This window comes from Salvia splendens, chromosome 17 (assembly GCF_004379255.2).
Source record: "Salvia splendens isolate huo1 chromosome 17, SspV2, whole genome shotgun sequence".
Lineage (NCBI taxonomy): Eukaryota > Viridiplantae > Streptophyta > Magnoliopsida > Lamiales > Lamiaceae > Salvia > Salvia splendens.
Window position 1 is genome coordinate 20,197,368 of NC_056048.1, and position 21,206 is coordinate 20,218,573.

A 21,206-nucleotide genomic window follows, 5' to 3' on the forward strand; every position below is an offset into this window, starting at 1 on the left:
AACAAAATGTAAAGTTAATGATATTTTAGACCAATTTAAAGTTAATGAGAAATACCAAAATTTGACCAAAGTTTATAATTTTAGGGACCAAATCCCTAAAACATTAAAAAGTTTCATCCGTGTTTTAGGTTAATACATTTCGTTATATGTGTTCTAACGTCGCTAACTATTTACCAACGTAGCGTACAAAATATAAAATAATAATTAAATATTTTGTACTAATGTAAAGTAATAATAAAACATTTTATACCAATATGAAACAATAATTAAGATTTTGTACTACTTAGACTTTGAGTTAATTGCATTCAAACAATAATAGTAATAGAACATACTAAAATGAGAACGGAGTAAAAAATTGTATATACACTTCAAATTTTTTATATCAATATAAACCAAAAGGTAAAACATTTTGTATGATTTGGGTGTTTATCCCTAATTTGATATACTACTCATTCTGTCCCACTTAAGATGACCACATTCTTGAGTGGCACGGAGTTTTAGGTGGAATAGTTATTTGTGATAAAGTAGAATGAAAAAAGTAATTGAATATTTTAAATTCCAAATATAGAATGGAATAGTTTTAGGTGGGATAGTTATTTGTGATAAAGTAGAGGAGAAATGAATTTAATTCCAAATATAGAAAGTTGACATCTTGAATAGAACAAACTAAAAAGGAAAGATGAATGTCTTGAATGAGATATCTTTTATACCAATATAAAACAAAAACTAAATATTTTGTTTGATTTGGGTGTTTCTGAAGGGGTTGGCAGCACAAGCGTCCGTTCAAACGGATCACATTAAATTGATCTATTTAGCAGATTATTTAGATAAACTCTATTCACGTAATTATCACATGTATCATGCTCATAACTTGAATTTTAAACATGCTTTAGCACAAATAATCCCTAAAACATGCTTGCTACGGAGTTAGCCAATTTACCTCGTTGATTCACCTAAGAATCGAAGATGGCTTGTGTCTTCTCCACGTGAAGATCTTGAGAACTCGACCTCAGATCTTCTGACTAGTTTCCCGGACTGTAAACTAATATTGTGTGTGGAAGGACTTGGAAAGAGGTCGAAAACACGAATAGAATGCGGATCAAGTTATATGGAATGATAACCGAACCGATTGGATCAGTTAGCAAATGTCGTTGCCACTTAATCAATGCAATCTAGCTCTTGCCCTTTCCGCCTTGCCAAAGTAATTTATAACTCCCAATTTTGTACAACTTTAACAGTAAAGCGGCAAGTTCGGGGTCGATCCAGAGAGAAGTTGGTGTGTCGAGTGTGTGAGTAGTGAACATGGGGGTTGGCTGCTGCCACGCTTTAACTTGGGAGTTTTTAACTACTAGTTTTAATCTAGACAGAATTAAACTAGCTAGCTTGATCAATGGAAATTTAACTACCGGATCAAGTGAATTGCAGGTAATAACAGAAAAGTAAATGCGCGGATTAAAAGCGAAAATAACTTTGATTAAACTAAAAGCTGAGTACAACGTGAAATTTAAACTAAACTAACACTTTGGAATCTAAGAAAGCGGTAAAAACTGAGAAAAATCTCAGCGGGAAACTTAAGATAACGCTAACAGAAATGAGTATTATGCAGCACTCCCTTTCGGTCGCCCTTTAAACTAAGCTATCTAACTAAGCTAGAGAACTGAACTAAACTAAGCTAGAGAGCTGAACTACGCTAAATAACTAAGCTAAGCTAAACTAGACGGAAAGTAAAGTCTCGGATGCCTTCTTGTGGTGGCACACCCTCTATTTATAAGCTCGATTCGGCCGCTAGCTGGATAACGATCTTGACAGGGAATATTCGCTCATTCTGAGAGTGAGCAAATCATTGATTGCTACGTGCTGTTCTTCTAGAATGACGACGCTTTTTTGTAACAGATTCGTGACTCAGCTCCATCCTTGCGTCTCATATTCCAGCACGTGTCCCCTTCTAGAACGTCGTCCTTGATAACAGAATGGTGCGCTATATCCAGCTCATTTCCTCACGTGTTCTTCTTATAGAAGCCAGCGGTCCCCACCTAACTGCTTGATCGCTCCCCCTTGATTCTTCTTCTAGAACATTAAATAATCAAGGGAGTCAACTAATCCTCTTTCCGCAGGATGAGACACGCTCTGATAGAGCTCTTGAATTTGGGGTACTGTGCCCAAAGATAAAACGACTAACATCTCTGGTGTAACAGCACCGCTAGTTGACGAAATGGATAATGGCAAGGACAGAGCTTCAACAGCAGAGTGAGGGAAAAAGCTGGTAAGCTATGAATAAGAGAGTATGTTGGTGTGCATAGAATTAAGTACTCCCTCCGTCCCACTTTACCATTTTTGGATGTCCCACTTTAAGAGTCTCGGTTGGAATATTCCATAAATGGTATTTGGCCCCACATTCCACCAACCTTTTTTCATTCACATTTTATTATAAAACTAATATAAGAAAGTAGGATCCACATTTCACTATCATTTTTCACCAACTTTCCTTTACATTTCTTAAAACCATGCCGAACTCAAATGAGACTCCTAAAGTGAGACAGAGGGAGTAATTCATATAAAATTGAATTGAAGAATTTGTGCACACATTTCAATGTGTGTTTATATATGTGTGTATAGAGATTTAAAATTATAATTTAATTTCAAATTGAAATATTTTTTTGATACATAATACTATTAGATTTGGAATAGAAGACTACACCAATTCCATATACCACGCAACCTTTTCTTTTTTCTCTACGATGGCAACAATAAATCTTTATATAATTTGGCTAAGAAATTATTCTTAGTAGCAACAAGTTCCCCAAAATCTTAATTTTACAATAACACAATCAATCGAAATGTAGTGTACAAATAAATTACTTCATGCATCGTGATCTAAATCATAATCTAGAACAAAAAATAGCAAAAAGAGAGAAAAAAGAAAGAAGAGAAACCAAGTAATGAATTTCCCTGGGAAAATGCTTCTTTGATCCCAAAAATATGTTGAGCAAATATAACAAGAGGCACATCAACTAACCTCAACGCCTACTCTGCATCTCTGAAGCTCTCACTTGTCAGCCACAGCTTCTTCTGGATGATAAATACGGCCTCGTCTCCGACCTGATTCAGCTCTCCAGTCGCCACTGCTTCCCAGTGCAATGCCGCCATATACTTCTTCACAAGTTGATTACTGGCTGCCTGTCCCGGAATATGGCAAATCCGGCGGGCCTCAGAATGCGATCCATCTCAAGCAGTAGATCCTCGCCACTGCAACCCTTCTTCTCGATGTCTGAGAGTACATTCCACGCGTGGAGCAAATCATAGGTTCTCGGGTACGTAGAGAAAGCTTCACACCTGCAGTTTATTAGATAATGACTCAACTTAAAATGCTGCAATTATCAAACTGAAAGAGATCACTAAAGCAACAGAAAAACACAAAAAACATCTTGAACCACAGCAGTTAATTGACGTACCAGTTATGAACTGAGCCAATCAAGCCTCCTGTCGTAGACAATCTTAAGCGTTTTGGTCCATCGTCAGCTACAACATTCATCACCCACACATCCTTGTCATTCAAGGCAGCAGCAAACGAACCTAAATTAGCTTTCATGTCCATCACGTTCCTGATAGTATCGGATGAGATCTTCGGGCTCAGAGACTCCAGTAGTTGTCAACTCTCCGCCTCCATAGTCCTGTTTTTAATCAGCGAGAATAAAATCAATATATTTGGCCACATATGCATATGCACAAGCATACAAGTTGTAGGGATTCAGAAAAATAGGGAAGAATGTGGTCGTTTACCAAGTCCTTTTCAAAACATATCGCTCGAATAGCCAAAATCAGCAGGCGTGGAGGAGGAGTAATTAATCTAGCAGGCCATGGCGCTAGTCCGCTACCTTTCATTTGGTGATCATCTGATAGTGGGAAACAAAATGATGTATAAATAAGTCGAATCACATGAATGAAACTTTGCCATAGATTCTCGAGGCAGGATGAGATTTTCTTCTGTTTCTTTTAAAGAGAATCCCTAGGTAAAAAAGTAGTGAGATGCTTACGGTCTGAATAATGCGTAATGCACGGCTCCATCAGCACGCTCCCGACAGCATCAGGGTCATCATCAGATCGGCAGAGAGGTGGCTGAGTTCCGTGTTCTCTTTCAAAATAGCAATCATTACTCAACGGCTTCTGCCAAATGACAGTTTGGTTTTTCTTAACCGCAATTCTCCAACACATGCGCTCGACTAGTGCACTCATCTCCTTCCATATTCTCAGATCCTCCTCGTCCTGAGCATAAGCTTCGGGAGACGAGTAGGCAAAATAGCCCCCAGGTCTAAGCACCCGATCTAATTCAAGGAGAAGGATCCCATCCCTCTGGAGCCAATCAATTCTACAGCGAGAACAGTGAGCAAGTTCAAAAGACCTGCTCGGATAAGGAAGCCTCTTTGTCCCAAGAACACCTAGATATGCAGGTATCCCTCTCTCCAGAGCAAATTGGATTTGATTTTGGTGCACGTCGTTAGGAGCAAGTGACATAGTAATGATATTGGATGAGAGTAGGTAACCACCAAAACTTGCAACACCACATCCAACGTCAAATACCGTGCGCAATCTACCTTCATTGTTCAATACATTGTTTGAAAAATTGAGCATCTGCCAATGGAAGTGTGATTACAAGTAAAATGAGTTTTATTAAATGTCAGTAAATGCAGTATTATTTTTACACTCGGGTTGATTATGAAATTCTCCGTACTACGATGGCACGAAACTTACATTGGCTAAGTGCGCGATATATTTATCTGCTCCGTAATGAAAGTGGGTGCCTCCTCCAGGAAAATGAATCCTATCGCCTTTAACAACCATCCAGTTTTGGTCTGACTTCTCATGGCAAGGTGAGTGTGGGGTATATTTAGCTTTCCAAACCTCATCTCGGCTACTCGGCCACTTAATCGGAATCTGTAACCTCCGAGAAAGGGTAAAAAGAGTTAAATAAACAAGCGAAACAATCAATTTGCCAACTTGTCACACAGTAAACTTCAATACCATAAACCAGCTAGATGAGCTCACCTTGTATCCGGGAGGAGGAGGAATCAAACAATTGAACCGCCTTTCAGGTAATGGGCAGTGCCTCTCGTAGTGCTCCATTAATGATAGGTCCAGCTTCAATCTCATTTGATAATAAGATTTCTGTCTAAACAGGGAATCAACTCGGAATGGCGATCATCACATACCTTACAAACCGAGCACAATGAGATCATAAAGTCAATTAGACACAATTCACGTATCATTTTTCTGATGAGAATCAAACTTGATTTGCATGAAATGAGTTGTCTAAACACTTACAGGGAAGCTCTTGGGAGTGATACCATCCTCACTGTCATCTAGCACAACTTAGCTTCATCTTGTTTACCACCAAGATCGGAATCTTCATCTCCACCCAAGTACGAAGACCCCAACTTTCTCAAAGACCGGCTGCCATACTCTAACGCAGACTCCCCAGTATTCTTAGAGCCATGGTAAACGTATAGAAAAACAAGAAATAGAGCAACAACAAATACAGTAGTCAACAACCGCTTCTTTTGTGCTCCATCTGGCCGTCCCCTCGACATTTATGTAGATTCACTAATACTTGAAAAGGCCTCGGCCTCTCCAACCACCCTAAGTTTTTTCCTTTCGTTCTTGGCTGGTAAAACTATTTCCTCAAAATCTGGAGCTTAAGGTCTGGAAGTATAATTGTGTTACAGAGGTTATGGAGTCTACCGACCAAGAAATCACACTCACAACTATTCAGGTAAACGATGGTCTATGAAGCAACCTGTAACATCAATGTATAGTTAGAAAAATTGATTAAATCAACCACAATAACGTTTTTCCAAAATAATTTATGAGAAGAAATGAATTACTATTCCTCCTATGGTGCTTAACTAAACAGAATATCGTTAAGCGTTACAAGTTTTAAAAGACAGAGTTCATATTATAAATATAGCAAATCAAGTTGCAGCAAGTATAGTGATAGAACTAGCTCCATTGTAATTTTCTTTCTTCAACACAATAACCACAGCAGGACATCTCTATGTAGTAGTATACATAAACCACAAATTAAAAAAGTTTCAAACACATACACAAGTAAAATAAGCTGAGATTATGACCGATTCAAATTGCAAAGTGACTGTGGTAAATGAAACCTACAGCATAAAGTTGAATGCACTAAAGCATTGGAGAATGAACAATCTTGGGGCTATCAGAGAACAACCAATTTCGATTGCAGGAACCGAGTTTCTCTGGCAACTCGATTCGCATTTAGAATGAAACTTCTTGCCAAATCAACAATTGTAGAAACAAATTTTCAAGATTCTAGAAATGTAGCATAATCATTGCCTGATTTGATTGAATTATCACAACCAAGATACATGATTTTTGAAGAGACCTATACTTCAAATCGATCATAGTACACTCACCTCTCCACATTAGAAAACTAATCAATCAATCTACTCCATTTATAAGAAACATTCCATACTTCATTCTATAATCCACACATCAAAATCTAATCTTTCTCTACAAAAAGACCCATAACAAAGCTGCATCGAGATAGATCTACGAATACAAAACCTCAAAGCCGCATCCAATTACATAATGCAGTAACAGAATTCACATTGCAATTAACATAAAAAGTTAACAACTCTCCATTAAAAATAGATCAAATATTCAAAGTTTCGAATCAAACGCAATGGGACACTAAAAGTAGAAACCAGATCAAGATAGCAAAGTGCCTACCGAATAGAAAATATTGAGACCGGGAAGATCTGAGTTGGATTCAAGAAATAAATAGAGAGTATAAATAAATTGTTATCGATTCAATATAGTGCGTGGTGGAGAGGTGAGTAAGTGAAGATTTAAGTAAGGTGCCGTATTTATAATTATAAGTAATTGGAAACATTTGTAAATCATGAGGAGAAAGAGAGAGATATTGAATGAGGTTAGTACTTCGGAAACAATTTGTGATTTTTACTCTCTCCGCGTGTATAAGATTTTTTCCCTTCAACATTTGGAGGGGAAAATGTGAAGGCCTTATTTTAATTTTTGTGGAATAGTATCTTAAATGGAAAATACTCACTCCGTCCATTAAATATTCTATTTTTTTCCAACCACCAATAAATGTTTCATTTCACTTTAACTATATTTGGTAAGCGTACCATTAACTTATTTCACACATTTTATTATAAAACTAATATAAGTATGAAAGTAGGTCTCACATTCTACTAACTTTTTCTACCCACTTTATAATATAAAGTTAAACAATTTCTTAAAATATATGTCAGTCAGATATGAGACATTTAATTATGGACGGATAAAGTACTAGTTTAAAACGTGAAGTAATATAAAAAGTGACTCACAATTTTTAAAATTGTTCTCAGATGGCTTTGACCTTTTATATATTTCTCGTCCCATAAAAATATAGGCATATGATATGACACTGTTGGTAAGATAAAATTGGTAAAGTAAGAGAGGTGGAAGGGTAGTTAAAATAGTATTAGTGGATAGTGAGACTCATATTATTATTAATATTTTAATGGTGATATAAGTTATAAATAATTTGATGTATAAGGGTAATAAATTAAGATGACTTTACATAATAAAAATGCCCATAATTTTATAGGACGAGGAAAATGAAAAATGTACATATTTTTATGGGAATGAGGGAGTAATATTGTAGGTCTCACTATACACTAAGACTACTTTAACTAATATTGTAGGAGTATTATCCTCTTCTCTCTTACTTTACCATATTATTCTCTTCATCTCTCTTACTTATCAATTTTGTCTTAATTCATGTGTTGTACCTATTATCTATATTTTTATGGGACGGAGGAAGTATTACATATAGTTTATTTAAAGATTAAATTTGCAGTTCTCCGAATTGTTCAATAATAACTGAAATTTCATAATTAATCGAGGTTAAAATAGAAGTTAGTTCTCAGTTTCCGTTTGTAATGGTCTAATATGTAACCCGTTAAAATAATTGCCAGCTTTTTATAATTTTGATGCCAAAAAGTTTATTTCGCAACATTACTATAAAAGATTCAATTCATGAAATAACCTTTTGCTATTGATTTGTAATTTGTTTATTAAAAATTTAGCATACTAATTTCTGCGTTACAAAAACAAGGTACAAAATATATATAAACGCAAAACAAGTTGAAGTCATCAGTGCCGTTAATTAAATCTATACATTACATATTGCCAATACGTCATGTCTATAAAACGTGACATAGTAAAAAACCATCGACATATGATACAGCGTGCTACTAAATTCTCTCCTACAATAAATCAATAAAAATAAAAGGTTCAGCAAAATCCTTCTCAAACAATAATAGTAGTCTCCAATTGGAAAATTTTTATAACTTTAATATATAAAAATAATAATAGATCAGTTATAAACTAGAAGTCTAGAACTATAAATGTTTATTTGACTAGTTATATGAATAACATGAATGAATTGTACAAGATACCCATTCTTTTGACAGGATCCAAATAAATTAATGAGGTAAGTGGCTGTTAATTTATGAATAATAATAATAATAATAATAATAATAATAATAATAATAATAATAATAATAATAATAATAATAATAATAATATGATGATGATGATGATGATGATGATGATGTGACGCGATGGTATTGGAGAAAAAGGTAGAAAATGAATGATGCTGTCGGTGAGCATTTCTCTGGGTTGATCTAACCATAAAAATTAGATTAGATAAAAAATTGAGTGGGTGGAAGAGAGTGTGTGAGGTGAGAATCCTCTTTAGGACCATAGAATCACAATTTAAAAGAAAATGACAATCCTAGGCAACTTTTACTAAGGCAAACACCACATTGACTCCACAAATCTAACCACACTTAGCAACATAGGCATACGTTTACTTGACTAAACAATAGGAATATGGGATTGATAAACTCATCATTAAAAGGAGAGAACGCTCATTTATTACTTGGTATGAAATGAGTCTCAAGGCCTATCTATAGTTGTACAAATATTACACATAAAAAGACTCAAAAAATATGCTTAAAAGCTAAAAATCGAGTTAGTAAGATCCACTCCAGCCCAATGGTAGCCACTCGGTCGACTGGGAGCCTTTGGAGTAATCAGCAAGGTTATCCATAAAAGCTAAAGACATTTACTTTTAGATTATTCAAAAAATCAACTATTGTTTGCGCCTTCTCCATATATTCTACGTACTCGACCTTAGATCTTCTAATTTGTGCCCTAACTCCAAGTTAATCTTTATGTGTGCAAATCCAATTATGCGAATAGAACTTGAATGAGAGAAACAAACCTTGAATGTGGAAGAGGAAAATTTGAAAATCCTCTTAACGTGAGACGGAGAAATTTTTAAATTTCCCAAGTATGGAGGCTAATGTTTCATTCTCTCATAAAGTCTCCTATTGGGTTATACTAGAGATTCCTGGAGGATGGACTTATTTCAAATTAAATTGAGCGTCAATTTAATTCAAGTCAACAAACATATACTCTCTTCGTCCCATAGAAATAGATACTATTTCCTTTTTGTTCGTCTCATAGAAATAGTCCATGTCCATTTATGGAAACTTTTTCACAAACAAACAGTACTAATAATGTGGTTTCCACCACCCAGTGACACTATTTCAATTACCTTTTCTCATTCTCCCCCGACTTCACCAATTACGCATTTAAATCTGTGTCGTCCCCTAAAGTGTCTATTTTCTGTGGGACGGGGGGAATATTATTTTGTGTCACTATAAAAAATAATACTCCCTTTGTCCCATTAAAAATGAAACTTTTTTTTAGGTTGTTCAACTAAAAATCAAATGTATCCTAAAATGTAAACAATATCATCTCTACTTTTTCCCCTCTCTTTACTTTACTCTCTCTTATTAACTCACAAAACAACACTATATGAAATTCAGTACCGAAAACCAAATGTTTCATATTTATTGGGACAGAGAGAGTACAAACGCTCGCCCTACACAAAAATTATGAGTAAAACGTGCTACCTCTTTCATTTAATTATTTATCGTGTTAAAGAATTTAATATCTGTCAATTAATTTGAGTCTTGTACTGACTCTTCCTTAATTGACATCTTGTTTCAAAAGTGGTGAAGTTCATCTTGCCCTGTTTATTAGTCATAGAAATACTTCCATCCGGTCAAGCTTCTGAATAATAAATCCATTTGTAAACTCCTCTTAGGGATATAATTAAGACGGTTTTGTCGCCACGCGACTCTTAACATGATAACAATTGAACCACCCCTGTATATTAATTTCCCAACTCATCAAGATTCATTTTGGATGATGAAAAACTATCACTGTTTGATAGGTTATAGCTAATGTTACTAATACGATATGCTAAAATATTATCGGCCAAAATTAAGAAATAAAAGTTTATCGAGACTTTGTCTTATCTCACTAATATATCCTTTCAATGTTATACCACACCAGTATTATTATTATTAATTTCCTAGATAAGAAAATTATCATATTAACATTGCAACTAGGTAGCCAGAGTTTTGTTGTGCGGGGCGACTCATTGAGCGTGACTTGTAGGCGACATGACACGCCGTCCACCCTTTTCCTTTTATATTTTAAATATAATTTTACTTATTTTCTCTATTCAATTCCGACTTAGTTCTAAACCGTCAAACATTACATTTTTTTTCTTCTCACTGCGAACTTCTACACAGAGCATTAATATTTCTTCATACCCAAGGTATTTCACCAGCATAAATAGCTTCTCACCCTCTGTCGTCGCCATTGGAAGTGTAAACTCACATTCGTCCAACAACAACAGTGGCTCTACAATACCCATCGGAAATCTGCATGCTATGCTGAAAACGTGTGAAATGGGAAATGGCTTTTAGCCTTTCATTTCCAAGTCTTTTGGCCTTTCACTTGTGGTAACCTCCAAAAGGTTTATGGGGTGTCTTGATTGGAAGACCATTCACTTGTTTTTCCTAGCCTATAAATAGGCTTGATCTTGAAGTAGAAAAACACACCAAGAAATCATCATCTTTTCTCTCAACGTCTCTACATCATAGTGTGCATCTTAGAAGCATTGTCTAGCTCAATTCTCGGAACTCCATCAAGTTCGCCGGTGCCTAGAGTGTTTGAGGTGCTTCTACACGCTAGGAGGAAGTCGTTTTATCTTTGGGGGCAATACGCCATTCCGTGAGCACTAGCCGGGGCGTAATTTGTCTTGTGGAAAGAGGGCTTTCCTCGACTCGACTAATAAATTTGGTTTGCTTTATTTCCGTTGTAATTTTCATTCCTCTTTTGTTGCAAGTTTCCTTTCGATTGTAATAGTTAGAGTACCCCCTGTACACGGCTTGGGAATTTCTTCCCACTACTTCTAACAATCGCAAGACAAATTAGTGTACTCTTCTAAGACAGGGTTATATCAATCGAAGTTGGAGAAAACATGAGCTTCAAAGCTGGAATGAAGAAACGAACAGTACCAATGTTCATGGGCTACAAAATGGTTAATTCCTTGAGATCTACTCTCTTGAGAATTGTGTTTATCGTTTGTCATTTGATAAGCAAGACCAATTTAGACTTGGTAGTAGTAATTGGGATGCATGGGTTGTTGAATATACCAATGCACATATGGTTCAATATAATTGTGTACTTATTGGTGGAGACAATATTGTGCAAATTATTTGAACGTGTTGTTATAAACTACAATGATCACGAGGTGGTCGCAATGGTCTCCGATGTGAACCATGGTAACAATCCAAATGAATGGTTTGTTGATACAGGTGCCACATGTCATGTGTGCTCTGAAAGAAGCATTTTTTCTACCTACAAATCTGTTGGAGGTAGAAAAGTACGTATGGGAAACCAAACCTCTTCTAAGGTGGTTGGTGTGGGTAATGTGTTCCTAAAATTAGGATCTGGAAAAGTTTTTACCCTTAGGGATGTACTGCATGTCCCAGACATCCGAAATAATTTGGTGTCAGGCTCACTTCTAGTAAATCATGGATTTTCACTAGAATTTGAGTGTGAAAAGGTTATATTGACCAAGTATGAAAAGTTCATAGGTGAAGGTCACCTAGTGAATGGGCTTTTTGAGCTGAATGTTACGGTCATTCACCGTGGAAAAGGAATAAGCAATAAGGAAGATGACACATCCTCTTATTTGCTTGAAAGCTCTGATTTATGGCATAATAGATTGGGATATGTAAATCTAAATGCTATAAAAAGATTAGTAAATCTTAATTTACTAAAAGTAGATAAGTTTAACTCACAAGAAAGATGTGAAGTGTGTGTTGAAGCCAAAATGGCTAAACTGTCGTTCCATTCGGTAGAGCGAAGCACAAAACCTCTTGAATTGATCCATACAGACGTATGTGATTTGAAATTTGTGCAAACAAGAGGTGGTAAAAAGTATTTCATCACGTTTATAGATGATTGCACAAGGTATTGTTACCTTTACTTATTAAGAAGTAAAGATGAGGCAATTGAAGCGTTCAAAGACTTCAAAAATGAAGCTGAAAATCAACTTAATTGTCGAATTAAGTGTGTTCGAAGTGATAGAGGTGGTGAGTATGTAGCGCCGTTTGCAGAATTATGCCATGCAAGTGGAATAATTCACCAAACCACAGCTCCATATTCTCTTCAATCAAATGGTGTTGTTGAACGCAAAAATCGAACACTAAAAGAGATGATGAATGCTTTGTTGATTAATTCAAGATTACCCCAGAACATGTGGGGGGGGCTGTGTTAACAGCGAATCATATCCTGAATAAAATTCCACTAAAAAATAGGGATGTGACTCCTTATGAGTTGTGGAAAGGCAAGAAACATTTGTATTCATACCTCAAAGTGTGGGGGTGCTTAGCGAAGGTAGAAGTGCCTCCTCCGAAACAAGTTGCAATAGGCCCTAAAACAGTCGATTGCATCTTTATTGGCCATGCACTTAATAGCAGTGCATATCGTTTCCTAGTCCATAGGTCAGCTGTGCCTGGCGTGGCTGAAGGAACAACAATTGAGTCAAGAAATGCTATATTCTTTGAGAATGTGTACCCTTGCAAGAAGCAGGAGGATCGTTCTAGTGAAAGAATGATGGATAAATCCACTAGTTCTAATCCTCCAAAAAGGACAAGTTCAAGTCCTGAAGATATAGAACCAAAACGTGGTAAAAGAGTTAAAATTGCTAAGACTTTTGGTCTAGACTTCATAACTTTCATGTTGGATGGTGAACCAAAAGTCATTGGCGGAAGCTTTGTCTGGCCCAGACGCAGCGTGGTGGCAAGAAGCTATCAACAGTGAAATTGAATCCATCATGAGAAATAACACTTGGGTGTTAGTAGACTTGCCTGAAGGCTGTAAGACTTTAGGGTGCAAGTGGATTCTGAAAAGGAAATATAAGCCCGATGGTACTATAGAAAAGTACAAAGCTCGCCTAGTTGTCCAAGGCTTTAAGCAGAAAGAAGGGTATGACTTTTTTTATACCTATTCACCTGTTACGAGAATCACTTCCATTCGGGTGCTTCTTGCGATTGCTGCTTTGCACAATCTTGAGATTCACCAAATAGATGTGAAAACTACGTTTCTGAATGGTGATCTGGAAGAAGAAATATATATGGAACAACCCGAAGGGTTTGTTGTGCCTGGGCAAGAGCGTAAAGGATGCAAACTGGTAAAGTCATTATATGGGTTGAAGCAAACACCATTACAATGGCATTTAAAATTTGACAATGTGATGTTGGCAAATGGATTCACTATCAATGAGTGCGACAAGTGTGTTTACATTAAGAACACATATAACGTTTTTGTTATTGTGTGTCTTTATGTAGATGATATGTTGATTATGGGCAGCAATAGGGCCATTATCAACGAAACCAAAAATATGTTGAAGAGAAATTTCGACATGAAAGATATGAATTTAGCTGATGTGATTCTCGGAATCAAAATTTAAAGGAATCATGAGGGAATTGCTCTGACACAATCTCATTATATTGAGAAAGTGCTAAAGAAATTTCACTCGTTCGATTGTGAGCCAGCTAAAACTCCATTTGAACCCAACGTGCATTTGAGTAAGCACACGGGTGATCCTGTAGCTCAAGAAGAGTATGCAAAGGTCATTGGAAGTTTGATGTTTATCACAAACTGTACTCGACCTGATCTTGCTTGTCCTGTAAACAAGTTGAGCCGATTTACGAGCAATCCAAGCAAGGAACATTGGAAAGCTCTGTGTAGAGTTTTGAGATACTTGAAATATACTCTTAACTTTGGGTTGCATTACACAAGGTATCCCCAAGTACTTGAAGGGTACTGTGATGCAAATTGGATTTCTGATTCAAAAGACTCATTTTTGACAAGTGGGTATGTGTTCACTTTGGGGGTGGTGCTGTCTCGTGGAAATCAACGAAGCAAACGTGTATTGCTCGTTCCACAATGGAATCTGAGTTTATCGCATTAGATAAAGCAGGGGAAGAAGCCGAGTGGCTCAGAAATTTCCTAGAATGTATTCCATGTTGGAAGAAGCCAGTGTCGACAATAGTGATATACTGTGATAGCCAAGCAGCTATAGGGAGATCACATAGTGGCTTATACAACGGTAAGTCTCGACATATTCGTCGGCGACATAATACCGTCAGACAATTGATCACAAGTGGTGTTATCACAGTTGACTATGTAAGGTTAGTTGATAACTTAGCGGATCCGTTAACAAAATGTTTAAACCGTGATCAAATGCATAAATTGCTAAAAGGTATGGGACTGAAAACCACATCTTAAAAAGATGATTATAGTGGTAACCCAACCATACGATTGGAGATCCCATGGGCTTGGTTCAATGGGAAAACAAAGCTATATGAATCTAGTTGTAACACTCGGAAGATTTTTAATCTTCGCCCATTGTTTAGAAAGCATTGAGTGTTATAACCTGCATGTGGTAGAAGGCTAAGTTTTGACTTTTAATGATTCTTGGAAACCTCGAGGGGGTGGGTATTGCAGGATACCTGGAAACGAATCACCTATGTAAGTGAAGAAGTGTGGGTCGCTTCAACATGTGAATCACTTATGAGTCCAAAGTGGTGTTCCATGGCCAGTAAAGGACACAAACGTGAGAACTGATGAGTTTGTAAATAATATTGTATCAATATTATTGTCTCGGTATACACTAAGGAGGAATGGTTCAAGGCATCACGTCCACCAGGCCGCCGGTATGCCCGATAGTGTTGACTATGGAAAGTTCAAAGCCACAAGCTACTAATCCAAATGCAATATTATTTCTCGAGAATTGAGCAAAAGAGTCTGCATACATGCATTTTGTGTCTGGTGTTGGTTTGAGCTTGCAGCGCTCCAACCAATGTGGGGGATTGTTGAAAACGTGTGAAATGGAATGGCTTTTAGCCTTTCATTTCCAAGTCTTTTGGCCTTTCACTTGTGGAAACCTCCAAAACTTTATGGGGTGTCTTGATTGTAAGACCTTTCACTTGTTTTTCTAGCCTATAAATAGGCTTGATATTGAAGTAGAAAGACACCAACAACAAATATAATCTCTACTCTTTCTACTACATTCTAGTGTGCATCTTAGGAGCATTGTCTAGCTCGATTCTCGGAACTCCATCAAGTTCGCCGGTGCCTAGCGGGTTTGAGGTGCTTCTACACGCTAGGAGGAAGTCGTTTTATCTTTGGGGGCAATACGCCATTCCGTGAGCACTAGCCGGGGCGTAATTTATCTTGCGGAAAGAGGGCTTTCTCGACTCGACTTATAAATTTGGTTTGCTTTATTTCCGTTATAATTTACATTCCTCTTTTGTTGCAAGTTTCCTTTCGATTGTAATAGTTAGAGTACCGCCTGTACACGGCTTGGGAATTTCTTCCCACTATTTCTAACATGCTAGTAATAGGTGGATTGCAGTGCAGATTGTTGAGTATTGCATTAATGTTCACACTGCAAAATAACTGCATACAACAACAATAATGTCCATAATGCAAAATAATTGTATACAACAACAATCAGTCTATATATATACTGCAATTTAAACATTCACCTATTACTATCATGTAATATGTAGAAATCCATCTAAAATGCCTACTAATTAATATTGCATGATCCGCCCCTAATATTACAGGATAACGTGTCACGTGGCAGCACGAGGTTGATGGTACACTGTTACTTTAAGAAGGTGTCATCTTAATACATGCCTAGGAACAAATCAATCATATCTGCAAGACAATAATTAAATCCAAAACCATATTCTTATTTCTTTGAGATTATCATTACCTAAATTCCTAGGATTACCAAAATAAATCCATCAAATCTATAAAATAAAGATAATATCTAAATTTACCAAATCAAAAATTAGGAAAGATTCTCAATGATGGAAACTATCCAAATAATTAGGAATTAATTAATGTAGTTAAATCATCAGCTCTAAATTACCAAAAGAAAATCCCATAATTTAGAAAATCCTAATTTTTTAATTTTGTAGGTCCTTTTGGACGAGACGTTGACGTCGTGCAGGTTCCACCTGCAAGATCGTCGCGTAACTCTAGCTTTGCCACCGTTATCTGGATAGGCTAGATGTGCCCTACCCAAAACCTAAATCCTTTATAAGAGGTTGTCGAGAGTGTCGTCGTCATTCCAACGACATGGTCGTCGCGAGAGGAGGCTACCATTGCAAGTGGTACTTCATCCTTCTCGTGAATTTGCGTTGTCGTCACATGAGAGTTTTAGAGGGTTACTGAGTTCCATTCAGCGATCAGTGACATTGATATGATAATATCTTTATAATATTTCTATTATTTAGTTTATAATTGATTTATCATATGTTTGTATTTGTTCAATAAGTTAGGGTACTATTATAAATATGAGGAATTGTTATCATTCTAATTAATCAATAAGAAGACTCCTTTATTATTTTGCACGTTACTTTCATTCCTTTATTGCTTTCCTAAGTCTTTTGGTTGATCGACGGGCATTAGGCTCCCGCGACTTTCTTTGTATCTCAATGCCATCTTGATAAGGGCTCTTCCTTTATCAGACGTTCAAGAATTGCAAGTTCATTGCATTCTTGTTCATCCTACAATATATTCATATAAAATACAAAATAAAGAACGAATAAATATATATTGAATGCAATTCACATAAACACAAATTTAATCCAAATAATAAGAGAAAAAACTAGCTTTGATATCAATTGATGGGGTGTGCATCGAAAGTAATTGCTTATTAAATAAATCAGAGTACGTAGATCTCTTCACGTGATTATTTGGATTATCCAATTCGTACATAAATAGGTATTGAGAATGAAGCAACTAGGGGGATGGGTGCGGAGGGTAGGCATGCACACGGGTCGAAATGTGCTTAAATAAAATTCAAAAAAATACGATGAAAGTTGCAATTTTATTGAGATTACAAGTTATAACAATTACAAATCACAAAAAACTTGAAGTCTTAAACAAAATTTAAATACAACGAGACTACTAGTCTACAGCTACAACGAAGCAAATTACAAATTACAAAAAAGACTTGAAGTTCTGAACAATAAATAGTATATATACTCTTAGTCGGCGAAGGATATCTTTCTACATAACTAAATTGAGGACACCTTTAGCAATTCAACCTTAAATGTTGAGTTTAGTCTAACAATCAACAATTATAGTAGAATTGTCAAAAGTTTCCCGAATTTAGCCTTATAGAGAAATCTACTTCATCGACTAGAGTATATACAAATACAATTATTTAATTATATTTTCATATTTTTAAACTAGAAACAAATGGGAAAAAAAGAAATAAAAGAAAAATGACATGAGCTCAACTTAAATTTAAAATTTAAGTTTAGGTGCCTACGTATCCCCAATGCTCATTTGCATTAGGGAATCAAAGCCCACGTAGTTCTCTTACCTTACTTACCTATTTGGCTTGGCCGGCGGTTGACGGTTGGCCTACGATTCATCCCCGGTGAATTCTTCTTGTTATCCCTCCTGACGATCATCCCAATCGTTTTCTTGTTCTCTGACGTCAGCTTTGGTCCAATCATCAAGTAACATCACGGCTTCCATATTTTTCGCGGAGATCTTACTTCTTGATTCATCCAACACACGTGAGCCAACACTAATAGCGGACTCGACGGCGACAGTGGAAGCCGGAACAGAAAAAATCTCCTTGGCTATTGACACAAGTATAGGAAAATCTTTCTCGTGTGTTCCCCACCAATCGAGGACATCGATTTGGGCGGGAGGAGTAGGACCTTCATCACCAAAGGAAAAGAGTGAATCGAAATATAAATCTAACTCACTTACCATACATGAGGTCGACCTTCCGCCGGTGTTGTAGCTGTATAGGTCGGCTAATTGGGATTGCGCATTGGGGTCATCATAATCGGCTTGAAATGCGAAGCCAAAGTTATGTTGTTGAGGAGGGGGAGGTCTTCTGACTTGGTGGGTACTGTTATACTTGGTTTCATATTCGGTGTAGAGAGCACGCAAGTTAAACTCGAAGGTTTGTTGGATAATTGACCGGTTCGGGAGGTTTATTTGAAATGTTTCTGAGATGTCTACTCCGAATTCGTCATTGGTATCCGATTGCAATGCTTTAAGTGGACCAAGATCAATAGAACTCAAATTGTTATAATAAAATATAAAATCTTAGAGGTATCAGCTGATTTCCATTTTGGATCCAAGACCTTTGCAATTAAAAACACTGTTGGAATCTCACTGAAATACTTAAGTCATTTCTCAATCATATAATATAAAACACACATCAATTCAGGTGAAGAGTAAGCATTTTTCATCACATTTTTAAAACCAAGTGATATATACATGCAATGCTCTAAAACACGAACAACAGTGCAATAATAAACACCCCATAATTCAACAGTTGCATTTTTGAAATATTTGAACAATTTAAATAAAGCCACGCTATGATCCTAACAACTATGCGAAAGATATAAATCAGAAACGGGATAGGTTCTAAAATAATCACACAAATAATCTTTATGCGTCAAAGTAGAATTCAGACAATCATATGTCGAATTTCATCTATGAGACACATCCATGATAAAATTCGTATATCTTACATTCTTTTGATGGCAATACTTCTTCCAAGCTTTGCCAATAGGCGGCTTTTGATGGATTAATCTAACTGCAGTTCTAATAGGACTAACATGCTTTTGCCATAATTCAAGCGCATCTTGTACACATAAATTCAAAATATGACATATGCATCTTTGATGAAAATACTTACCACCAATAACCGGAGCACAAGCCGCAATCAAGTCATTAATACTTGCAGTGTTAGCAGTTGCATTATCAAAACCAATAGAAAATATCTTATTGCATAATTGAAATTCATTCAAAACTTAAATAATTAAAGAAGCAATTTCGGGTGCAGTGTGTGGTGTCTCAAATTCTCTAAAACCAATTAAACGCTTGTTCAAAGTCCAACTATTGTCCACAAAGTGAACCGTAATGTCCATGCATCTGAGCAAATGTTCACTTTGTATCCCAAGTTGAGTAAATAACATGATAATTCAACTTTTTTCTCCAAACATTGTCTAACGGTAGATCATTGAACAGTCATTCGACCTACTCTTTTGATAGCTACGTTCAAACCACTTTGCATAGTAACCTCAAATTTTTTGTCATCATAAACATTAAAAGGAAAATGCTTCATTGCAGCCCATCTAGTCATAACGTCAGCAAAATATTTTTGATCATATTTAAAAAGAGGCATACCTGACGAACCTGAGCCACCGAGTTGGAAGTTTAGTTGGGTTTGGGTAGAGGTAGTGACACATTCTACCGGATGCTTTGTCACCAAAAGACGACAGAGGGTGCCATATCCCCCACCACTCGCAAATTTGTAGACTTTATCACAATAGTTACAATATGCATGAAACGCCGATGTCTCTTCTTGAGAGTGCGGATCATGTGGACTTGGAATCACCACCGGGACCTTCTTGTAGCGTTTAACAAAAATATCAGATTTCAAAGCATTTATAGTGTTAGTGGGTGGAGGGGGAGGAGGCATGTCCTCTTTCCGCCGGTGCTAGACGGAATATGAGAATGAGATCTATCATCATTGTTGTCCGAGTCTGACGATATAGACACGTCGTACTCGTCATCTTGTTGTTAGGAACTACCACCGCCCCCACCTTGATGCATTTCAGCGAGTAGCATGGCCATCCTATGATCTTCTTCTATCTATAAATATTATATAAGTTGAAGTATTAATTAGGAACACAAAAAAAATTAAAAAACTCAATCTTATGAAATTATTAATTGTAAAAATAATTTTATTTTTTAGAACTTACTTGCATGCGTTTAGCCGCCACTCGGGAAACCTCTTCCATAACTTCTCGACGACTAGGTCGCCTTGATTTTGAGGGACAACTACTTTGATCTTGGGCAATTCCTTTGCCCCGATCACCACGTCCCGGTCCACCAAGAGAAGAAGACATAGTGCAAAATGAAAGTAGTATGGAATATGGAGTATTGAATAAATGGTAAATTACGAACACAAAAACAAATATAGTACTCCCTCCGTCCCGCACTACTCGCACCTTTCCTTTTGGACACGGAGATTAAGGAATGAGTGATAGACAAAGTCAACAATTACGGCTGTAGGTATAAATTGTTACTAAAAATAGAAAGAGTGCAAATAACTTGGGACGCCCAGAAAGGAAATAAGTGCAAGTAGTGCGGGACGGAGGGAGTAGTAAGTAGTAACTAGTAAACAACTTGAGCTATTAGAGAGAATGAGGAGAGAATAGAGAAATTGAGATTGAGATTGAGAGAAGGAAATCCTTGTTAGCACAAGAATGGGTGAGTAAAAATAATGGGGGAAGTAGGGTATTTATAGGAGTAAAATTGGAAGAAATAAAAAAAATTTAATTTCAAATTTCAAATTCGACCGGTTTACCGCCTGAACCGGCGGTTCAGTCCACGGTTTCTGAACGAAACCGGTGGTTTCTAGCCGAAAATCGGCGGTTTCTGACCGGTTTTCAGGCCTATACACTGCCACCTATGCTCTGCCACCTGAAAAAGCACCTGAACCGTCGGAAACCGGCGATTTCTGACGAAAACCGGCGGTTTTTCTGCACACCTAGCCTGACCTAGCCGGAATTCCACCGTTGGAACCGTTGAACCGCCGGTTCCGGTTCCGGTTCATGAACCGCCGGTTAACCGGCGGTCCGGTTCGGTTTGTGCATGTGTAGATGAGAGGATGGATAAATCAC

At 36.8% G+C, this 21,206-nt stretch overlaps 1 pseudogene; it reads right to left on the reverse strand.

The window, feature by feature from the left end:
* Positions 1–2,739: 2,739 nt before the first annotated feature.
* Positions 2,740–6,996, reverse strand: LOC121775096 (annotated as a pseudogene).
* Positions 6,997–21,206: the final 14,210 nt, after the last annotated feature.